General features: G+C 33.7%; 1 long non-coding RNA gene across 1 annotated transcript; it reads left to right on the forward strand.

Annotated features, from left to right (window-relative positions):
• The first annotated feature begins 310 nt into the window (after positions 1–310).
• On the forward strand, positions 311–10,953 carry LOC133530042 (uncharacterized). Its single transcript, XR_009801251.1, has 2 exons — positions 311–890; positions 7,678–10,953. It is a non-coding gene; the product is annotated as an uncharacterized LOC133530042 (long non-coding RNA).
• Positions 10,954–11,164: the final 211 nt, after the last annotated feature.

An 11,164-nucleotide genomic window follows, 5' to 3' on the forward strand; every position in this document is an offset into this window, starting at 1 on the left:
GAACATTAAAATAAAAAAATTAAAAATGTCTTTTTGCGTTATGAAAATGTATCCTAATTCATTTAGGTTATTTTGAAACGTCACTTTAAACACTCGCGGTGGTAACTAGTTGTTCGTGGTGCTGTTGGCACATAGTTACGATGCCTTTAGTTAGTTACGGTTTTCTTGGCGTTCGGAAGGTTAAAAACCACAAAAGGAGAGAGGAGAGAGAATGACATGAAAATATTATAAAAGTAAAATATTAACTGCATATAGGTTAAAAGTTCAGTAGTGTTGATGAAAAATATGTATTGTTGTAATAATTGTGAAATACATCCACACCGCACCGAGTTTCTTACGCCGGTTCTTCTCCGGGCTGAGGTTAACGTTTCTTTCCGAACCGGAAGTAGCATATCAAAATGAAGGACTTAACCTAGCAGATAAAAAAAAAATAGACATATTATACAACAGTAGCGGACACAAAATAAAATAGAAATATTTATTAAGGAGAGACTATATGCGTGGGTCCAACGGTACATAAATACTAAATAATTGTTCAATTTAAACCACCCTGTGTCCCAATCTGAGTGCATACGCTACAGTTGCTATCCTTATCTGTTATACTTTTCCATACTTTGCTAAACTTATCCAGCGTTATCCGATATATCGATATTTTTATCGAAATCAGTCTATATAAGCAAGTGTAAAGTATTAAATCTTTAATTAAATTTACTCGGTTAGGCTAGTTCACATCTGTCCACTGGCCGAAGTATATTAAATAAAGGAAAATGGCTATGTCTATACACAACAATATTGTTTACGGGCTGGAGGAACGCCAAATTCCAGTCCGCTTGTCGTACCCACAGTTTTTATTTGACCAGCTGAAGAAGGGTGGAGATAAAGTAGCCTTAGTAAGTACCACAATGCAGATATTCATTTTGTTGTTATTATTTTTACCTGTCGTGTTTGTTTCACCGGATGGTCTTATCGGAAGATCAGCGCTGGAAGTCGCCAGCAACGTACACGTACATTTCCATAAAGATCTGCGGTCTTTACCTAGTTTATGGTAACTCTGTTCGGCACACCAGCACAAAAAAAAAACCAATTTAGCAGTGTACACTGCTACACACAGCGGCCGCACAACATTTTGTAACAGGTTTGGCAAATTTATTATGTCTACTCAACAAAAGTTTGACAACCACTGACTTTTGCTGCCGGCGACTTGCACGTGAGCTATTCGTAAAAGAGCGCGGCGCAGACATTCTTCTCTAAATTGAGATATATTAGGTATAATGTGTCTTTTATCTCGGCTACTATTTTTTTTTTTCATCCTGTCTTTTGTTTTGTTTTTTGTCTTTTTTTGTTGTTTTGTATATTTTCATCCTGTTTTTTTGTCGCGACTTTTGTACATATAATTTATACGAAACATGTAAAAAACAATCGTAGAAACTTGGTCCTGGCATGAAGAGGCGATGAACATGTTCTGTAGTGTTAAGCCAGTTATGTTACCTACTTTTCAAGAAATAAATTGAAAGAAAGAAAGAAAATATATTTATTTAACGCCATAACTTTCGGAGCGATTATCTCCGATTATATTCACTTTATCAAAAAATGTTTGATGAAGACCCCTATTAGTTTTGAAAGACCTTTCCAACGATATCCCACACTGTAGGGTTGAAGTAAAAAAAAATTACCCCCACTTTACGTGTAGAGGTACCCTAAAAAAAAAAAATTTTAGATTTTATTGTACGACTTTGTCGGCTTTATTTGATTTATATATCCATGCCAAATTTCAGCTTTCTAGCACTAACGACCACGGAGCAAAGCCTCTGACAGAAAGACAGACAGACAGACAGACGGACATGGCGAAACTATGGACATGGAAAATAGGTGTTCTCATAAATATTGCACTATGAGAAAATGTTTTGAAATATACAATTTGAGCTTTTTCAAATGATAGCCAGTAGATAGTCACTAGACTTTGAAATTTTGCCCCCTCTTCATATTGGGCGTTTTCCATAGTTAATAAAGATAAAATAATAATTCTTTTCATGTGTATTTGTTAGCATTGTTTAGGGGTCATCCATTAATTACATCACACTATTTTTTTGGTTTTTTGACCCTCCCCCTCCTTGTCACACTTGGTCACATTTGGCAAACCCCTACCCCCCTGGTGTGACGTCACATTTTTGGCATTTTTTTCAATGAAATTGGCGAATCGAATTACATATACTATTAATATAATTATAACACAAAACAAAGACAATTAACCGCATAAAACGATTATCGTTCCAAAAACTCGTTATTTAACTGTACAGCGAATAAAAAAATTAAACTAATACTGATGTAGTTAAAGTGACGTCACAAAGTTTGTGAGTCCCCCTACCCTCTTGTCACAACATGTCACATTTTCTTGACCCCCTCCCTCTCCCTAAACGTGTGATGTAATGAATGGATGACCCCTTATAACGATTCCAAATTTCAAATCGATAGCTTATGTAGTTTATTTTTATTTTTATTATTAACTATTAATTTTGAAACAAGGTTTAACACAAAAAGCCACTATTGAAAACCTCTAGGGTTTATGTAATAGTTGGCGAGATCGCGCGGACCGATTCGCATATGGTTAATTTTCTTTGTTTTGTGTTATAATTACTAATATTTCTTCTGTCAACAATATTTGGATAAAATATTAATAGTATATGTAATTCGATTCGCCGATTTTGTTGAAAAAAAATGCCAAAAATGTGACGTCACACCAGGGGGGTAGGGGTTTGCCAAATGTGACCAAGTGTGACAAGGAGGGGGGAGGGTCAAAAAACCAAAACAATAGTGTGATGTAATTAATGGATGACCCCTAAACAATGCTAACAAAGACACATGAAAAGAATTATTATTTTATCTTTATTAACTATGGAAAACGCCCAATATGAAGAGGGGGCAAAATTTCAAAGTCTAGTGACTATCTACTTACTGGCTATCATTTGAAAAAGCTCAAAAATAAAAATGCCGTGTTACGTTATAAATAAAAATGCCGTGTTACGTCATAAATAAAAATGCCGTGTTTCGTCAAAAATAAAAATGCCGTGTTACGTCAAAAATAAAAAATATCATGTCATTATTATCCTAATTAGTAATTCTCGAGATATTTAGCGATGTGACAAACGGACGGACAGAGTCGTACCATAAGGGTTCCTTTTGTACATTTTTGGTACGGAACCCTAAAAACATGGCCATAGGTCTATTACTGATATTGAAAATGACACGACACCTGACGACCGGTTTGGCCTAGTGGGTAGTGACCCTGCCTACGAAGCTGATGGTCCCGGGTTCAAATCCTGGTAAAGGCATTTATTCGCGTGATGAGCATGAATATGTGTTCCTGAGTCATGGGTGTTTTCTATGTATTTAAGTATTTATAAATATTTATATATTATATATATCGTTGTCTAAGTACCCTCAACACAAGCCTTATTGAGCTTACTGTGGGACTTAGTCAATTTGTGTAATAATGTCCTATAATATTTATTTATTTATTTAGTTTATACTTAATTTTCATAATCGTTTTTAAATTATGTTATACCTAACATGTTTAATACATATAATTGGCCTCCTTTAGAGTTACGAAAAGCTAAAGTCAATAAGATTATAGATATCAAATAATTAAACACATGCATTTATCTCTAATATCTATTGCATTTGTAAGTGATAAAGATGCACTTGTACGACAATAACACAAAAACAAATCACAGAAAATTGAGTAAACAACTGATAAGAAGATTGTAGGTTATAGATAGTTACTGTTTCAGGAGTGATAACTGAATAATGATTAATAGTTTAGTTAATCTATTACTGTCTAGACTACAATCATGCATATAGGTACAGATAAGTAGCTGTTTACCCATGATTGCAGTCTAGACATAGTAAATGCCTAAACAATTACTAATTAGGATAATAATGACATGATATTTTTTATTTTTGACGTAACACGGCATTTTTATTTTTGACGAAACACGGCATTTTTATTTATGACGTAACACGGCATTTTTATTTATAACGTAACATGGCATTTTTATTTTTGACGTAAAACGGTATTTTTATTTTTGACGTAACACGGCATTTTTATTTTTGACGTAACACGCCATATACCACAGTGCATTGCATATTATTATATCACTTTGTACTTGCACCTGGAGACGCCTTGTTTGTAATTTTCTGTACAAAACAGTCTGCTGATTTTTGCGGGGGAGGGGCACGTCAAATGTCGTTTATGGATCTTATCGGTCTGAAATAAATGATTTTTATTTTTATTTTTTTTATTTTTTATTTAAATGTATTATTTGTACGTAATGTACAAATAGCCATGTCAGATAAACGGCTGTCCATACAATACATATGACCATTGGGCAAGGTTTTTGTCAGAGGAGTATATAAACTCTTAAAGGCATCTACAGATGTTAAATACTCCAAGACTTTCTTTATTTCTTTAAAATCAAGTCTATTGTTATGTTTTTACCATAACATAACAATAGACTTTTTTTTTTATGGTAGAGGAGGCAAACGAGCAGACGGATCACCTGATGGTAAGCGATTACCGCCGCCCATGGACACCTGCAACACCAGAGGGGTTGTAAGTGCGTTGCCGGCCTTTAAGATGGGAGTACGCTCTTTTCTTGAAGGTTAGAAGGTCGTATCGGTCCGGAAATACCGCAGGCGACAGTTCATTCCACAGTTTAGCAGTGCGAGGCAGAAATAACTCAAAAGACTTGATTAATTCTTGAATGTTATAATTAATAATTCATTTATTGCATTAATACCCATATGCTACATATGGTCTTAGGCAGGTACAAAAATCATTTTACAGCCAGTGTTCACACGAACCCTGTTATATAGGGTAAATAGTAATGTACTTAACTAACACTAAATACATACTAAAGCAATTAATATTGTTTTTTTGAACGTTTGAAATTAAACAACATACATATTCATATTTATTATTAATAATGTACGGTCAACCAATTTGATTCCTAGGCCACTATAGAACCATGTCATAATTACTTCTACGACAGTGCTTATTGAGTGATGCATGTCATGTATAGAGTTGTTAATGCGAAAAGGTTCTATAGTGGCCTAGGATTTAAATTGGTTGACTGTACACATACATTACATGTCAAAATTACAATTAGTGAAATGAAATTAAGCGGATTTTAGTTAATACTAACACCTAGATAATAATATAAAAATATTCACATAATGTGTTCAATAAAGTTACAATTTAAAAACTAAATATAATATTTTACCATGTTCTACATTTGCAATATTTCATCAATGTCATAAAAGGCGTTGTCAATTAGCCATTTTTAGGGTTCCGTAGCCAAATGGCAAAAAACGGAACCCTTATAGATTCGTCATGTCCGTCTGTCTGTACGATTCTGTCACAGCCACTTTTTTCCGAAACTATAAAAGCTATACTGTTCAAACTTGGTAAGTAGATGTATTCTATAAACCGCATTATGATGTTTACACAAAAATAGAAAAAAAACAATAAATTTTGGGGGTTCCCCATACTTAGAACTGAAACTCAAAAAATCTTTTTTCATCAAACCCATACGTGTGGGGTATCTATGGATAGGTCTTTAAAAATGATATTGAGGTTTCTAATATAATTTTTTTCTAAACTGAATAGTTTGCGCGAGAGACACTTCCAAAGTGAAAAAATGTGTCCCCCCCCTGTAACTTCTAAAATAACAGAATGAAAAATCTAAAAAAAATATATGATATACATTAACATGCAAACTTCCAACGAAAATTGGTTTGAACCAGATCTAGTAAGTAGTTTTTTTTTTAATACGTCATAAATGGTACGGAACCCTTCATGGGCGAGTCCGACTCGCACTTGGCCGCTTTTTTTAATTTATTATAAAATGAATTATCATTTGATATAGTGGCAATTTGTTCAGGAATGGCATTATAGGTTTTTGGGCGCATAGCATAGGTCGTTTTGGTAGATTTAGGTCTGAATCTGTGCGGTTTAAGAGCAATTTCTTCCGGCGAACGCATCGGCTGTGGAATGAGCTTCCTGCCGAGGTTTTCCCGAGGGGCTACAGTATGGGGTTCTTCAAAAAAGGAGTGTACAGGTTTTTAAAGGGTCGGCAACGCGGATGTAATGCCTCTGATGTTGCAGGCGTCCATAGGCTACGGTGACTGCTTACCATCAGGCGGGCCGTATGCTTGTTTGCCACCGTCGTGGTATAAAAAAAAAGAAGTTTCAAGCCCCTAAGTGAACAAAATTTTTCTCGATATAATCCCTCTCAATCCCTTAAGAAGATTTTCAAGTCCACTATTCCAATCGAATGCAAACTTCTTTTTCACCAATTGAGGGGATTAATACAAACTTTCAATGAACGCCATTTTAGTTTTACGAGTAGTTACCCGCCCAATATAATATTCCCCAAGGGAGTTCTTGGGGAATTAATTTCTAAAAATGCTGAAATCACTTTTCTTGTTTCCTATTATTGTCTTTTTACGACATTTCAAGATCACTAATTACAAAAATTTTCGTTCGCGATGCAAACTTATAGCCCTTTTTAAGGTTCTGTAGTCAACTAGGAACCCTTATAGTTTCGCCATGTCCGTGTGTCTGTCTGTCCGAGGCTTTGCTCCGTGGTCGTTAGTGCTAGAAAAATTAAAATTTGGCATGGACATATAAATCAATAAAACCGACAAAGTCGTACAATAAAATCTAAAAATATTTTTTTTAGGGTACCTCCCCTACACGTAACGTTATACTTTACTTGGTTTTACTCGGTAGAATTATTGTTATGTAGATCATTATTATGACACAATATTTGGAAAATATTTCACTTGCAAAATAATTTAATTGGGTAACTATTTTTAATACAATAACGCCTAGTCATTTGACAGAGTCTAGAGTCTAGATAGGTGCGACGACGAGCGAATCGAGGAGGAGGAGCCTGTTAGGTCAACTACGACCAAACAGCGACCAGAACCGACTTCTTTTGCATCGTACGATGTTAAATTACCTTCTATATTTTGTTTTAGACTTACGAAGCGATTCTGTTACCTAAAACGTTGCCATTTAAAAAGTGTAGTTTTGGTGTTGTTAGCCAAACATACAGGTTCTAACAGTTAGGTTGGGTAATGAAAATAGTTATTGTGTTGAGTTGCCAGTCATTCGGCAAAAATGAAATTATGCGAATTATTGGTTGCGAAATGACATTCGGTAATGTAATTTTCGGCCATTGCCATGATTGCAATGGCATCATTCTTATTCTTCTTCTTCTGCCTCGCCTTTTTCCCGTTACGCGGGGTCGGCTTTCCCAATCATGCGACGCCATTTGCTCCTTTCTTGGGTGTCTTGTTCGTGGAGTCCCAACACTTTCATATCCTTTCGGACATTCGTCATCCAAGTTGTTTGGGGCCTTCCACTTCCCCTCTTTTTTGTAGCGATGGAAAGGCACTTTTTAACCACGTGATCGTGTGGTCTTCTCATTACGTGGCCGTACCATCTTAGTCTAGCCTCGGAAATTTTATGGGTTATTGGAGCCACTTTGAAACTCCCCCTTATATGCTCATTGCGCACTTTGCCTCCAAGAGTAACCCCAATGCATCATTATGTAGAGAAAACTTTATTACATATTATACATGCTAGTGTATTCACTTTCAACCTTTTTGCAGGACGCGTTGACCTTGGGCGTCAATGGTGAGGATGTACAACACGCCTCTTCAGCATCACACCAGCAACATCAGTCACTTTACACAGATCTACAGCCAGACTCCCGTGACCCTCCAGTTTACACTGAGCATTGCAGTCCTGAGAAAATCAAGATTGATACCCACGCAAAATCTTCTAGCACACTGCATTTTCTTTATTATATAATCGTTATATTAACATTATCAACCACCAATGTACACTGCCGCGAGATTGGAGATAGACCACAGTCTGCACTTGGTGTAACATATTCTCAGCCTATACAGCTATTAAGATCCGTTGCAATAACCAATAGCCCTAATATGAAAAATGTTAATTTTCTATACCATAATGGACCTGGTGGAACAAGATCAGTTACAATAACCAATTGCCCTAGCATGACAAATGTTAATTTTATATTCAACGATCAACCTGGTGCAACAATAACAGTTAGAATAACCAACTGCGCCAATATGTCAAACGTTGCATTTTTTTTCAATGCTGGACCTGATTCATCAATAACAGCTACACTAACGAATTGCCCTAACATGTCACATGTAACATTGATTTTCAATGCTGCACCTGGTCGCAGAATAACAGCTTCCATAATCAATCGCCCTAATTTGTCAGGCGAGACATTAATTTACAACTAAATTTGTCACAAATATGTAAATATTAAACTCGCAAAATACCCTTAGTATATACTAAGGCAACGCATATGTTCGAAGCTGACTTGAATCCATCGCGACAATATGGAGCCTGCGTAAACATCAGTACGTACACTCTTATGTATGAGAGGCTGCAAAAATCATTCATACGCTTCTTTTTCCGTAAACTCCATGGGTTCTATCCATATCTGAAATATATATAATGTGAAAATAGTTCTTAATAGTCATGTAGTTCTATAAAAATATAATATTTGTATACAAGTGAAATTGACTACGGAATTCGTGAAATTTGTCAAATGTTTAATATATTACTAAATATTATTACTATGAAATATCGTTTCATAGCACATGAACATTCTAAGCCGTAAAGAGTTTTACTATTAAAGCAATCCCAATAAAAAAAATATATATGAAAAATACATATATTTAATAAGAAATAAAATGTAGTATTTATAAATAATTAAATGCGATAATAAAACCTAATTATTACATCAATTCAGTAGTATACAATAAAATAGGTTTTAAGAAAAGTAAATATTAAATGAAAGAAAAAAATATTAAGTAACAATAATAATATAATACCGTGTTTTTTTTTTATTGCCGTTAATTTCAAGGGTGCATCCCTGAGCTTAAATTAAGTAACTTTCTCAAAGACACCGTTATTCTACTTAACTCCATTTCGGAGATAAGATCTTACTGATACCCCGAAGTTAACGGAATTCAATAAAAACGCGGTGTATAAAAGACAATATATATTTATAAAAAATAAAAATGATGAATAATAAGAAAAAAATGAAATGCGTATATAAAATAAATATGTATAAACTTTCCTACAAATTAACGAATAGAAAAAAAAAACAATTTTATTTAAAATAGCTTAAATTAACATTCATAGAACATATATGAATATATGATGATGAAAATAAAAATTAAGTAAAATAATTAAAATTATGAAATAAATGGAAACAAAATAAATCAAACAAAAATGATTAAAAAATAAACAAAAACAAAAAATATGACAAAAAAATACCTGTATTGTTTAAATAAAAAATTACTATAAAATAATAATAAATAAAACGAAACATTATTACCAAAAAATACAAAAAAAAACAAAAAAAATATCTTTATAAAAATAACTCATGTATACATACTTTCCTACAAATTAACAAAGAAAACACAATATCTTATAAAATAGCTTAAATTAATAATTAAGTAAAAAAAAAAAACAAAAAAAAAATAATAATTATAAAAATAATACATGTTATACAAATTAACAAAGAAAAATCAATATCTTCTAAAATAGCTTAAATTTATGTAAAACAGTGAACACAATCCACCCTTTGCAAGTACTTAATCTCTCTCACAACTCTGTCACAAAGGTTTTGACTGATAAACTGGAATACAAAGCTTGTAATAATAAAAGTTTGCCACGATTTGAAAGCTTGTTTTATACTGATCAAAACATAATATAATTAGTTTAAAATTTAGATCGTGACTTTACTTACTACTTTTTTACTTTGGGATTTAGGGGAGCGGGGGTAACTGGAGCAGGCGGTTAATGACAGCTGTGTCAATATAATTGTTATGTTCGAGGAAAAAAAACCTTAAAACAACAATTAGTCTACGCAATATTAGGCTATTAAGGCATATAAACAACAAACTTCCAATTTACTTAAAAATTATCGCATCACACGTGGAATTTATAACTAAATTAAGGACTTTGCTGTTAGAAGGCTATTTTTATAGTTTTAATGAAATATTTCAAGGATATAAACCTATAATACATATATCCATTCTTTTTTAAATCTATTTTAAATATGGTTTCCGATTAAGCTACTACTAATACTTGCGCAATTTTGCCTTTACAGTTCAACTGGACGAAATCGAATGCCACACACGCTCCGTTTTGCCTGTGCAGTTGATAAAACTGCGCAGGTATACCCTAGTGTGTATGGCCAGCTTTATATGTAATTGACATCGTACATGCCATGAATTTTTGACGTGTTTACATTTGTAGTGATGGCTGTAATTTTTTGTGTAGCTTTTTGACATTTTAGTGATGTTTGTATTTTTTTTAGTGTATGTTCTTAATCTATTGTACTGTATTGTATGACTACCTAATATAAGCTAGCATACAAATATACTGAAACACTACTGTATTGTTTATGAAATAAATATTTGAATCGAATTGAAAGATATAGACTTCGGGCCTGTTTCACAATTTCCAAGTAAAGTTCGGAATAAGCTTATCTGACGAATAAAATCATCGTTGGTGTTTCACAATCTTCATACAAGCGTAACTGGTAGTGCTATATTTATATAAAGTGCTAAGTTTTGCAGGAAATATATCTGGCAGTTACTTGGACAATCTGAAACAGGCCCTTACACAATTATCGTATTTATGCAAACGTCATTCAGGCTTGCCTCCTATAAGCAACATCGTAGTGGCCCGATATTAGTTGCAAGAGACGAATGTTTGGTTTTATCCCCGCGGTTATAGGTAATAAATATTAATTTCATCATTGATGATGAGCGTTGAATATACGTACTGTTTTGTATTTACACGAAATATATGACTATGTATATTTAACCTTTGTCGCTTCTTCTCAATGTACTACAAATCATATATTTTCATAGCATTTTAATTTTTTACTCGGAGGATTTGGGGGCAATGAGAGCCTTCGATCATAGTACCTACCACAGCAGAACTGGTGGATTTTAGCTCCCATTTTCCCAACGCAGTTTTCTTAAGTATTTGACTTTGCTTACCTTTCTTAACCTTTTGACCGCCAAAGACGTCATATGA

The sequence above is a fragment of the Cydia pomonella genome, chromosome 22, assembly GCF_033807575.1.
Source record: "Cydia pomonella isolate Wapato2018A chromosome 22, ilCydPomo1, whole genome shotgun sequence".
Taxonomy (NCBI): domain Eukaryota; kingdom Metazoa; phylum Arthropoda; class Insecta; order Lepidoptera; family Tortricidae; genus Cydia; species Cydia pomonella.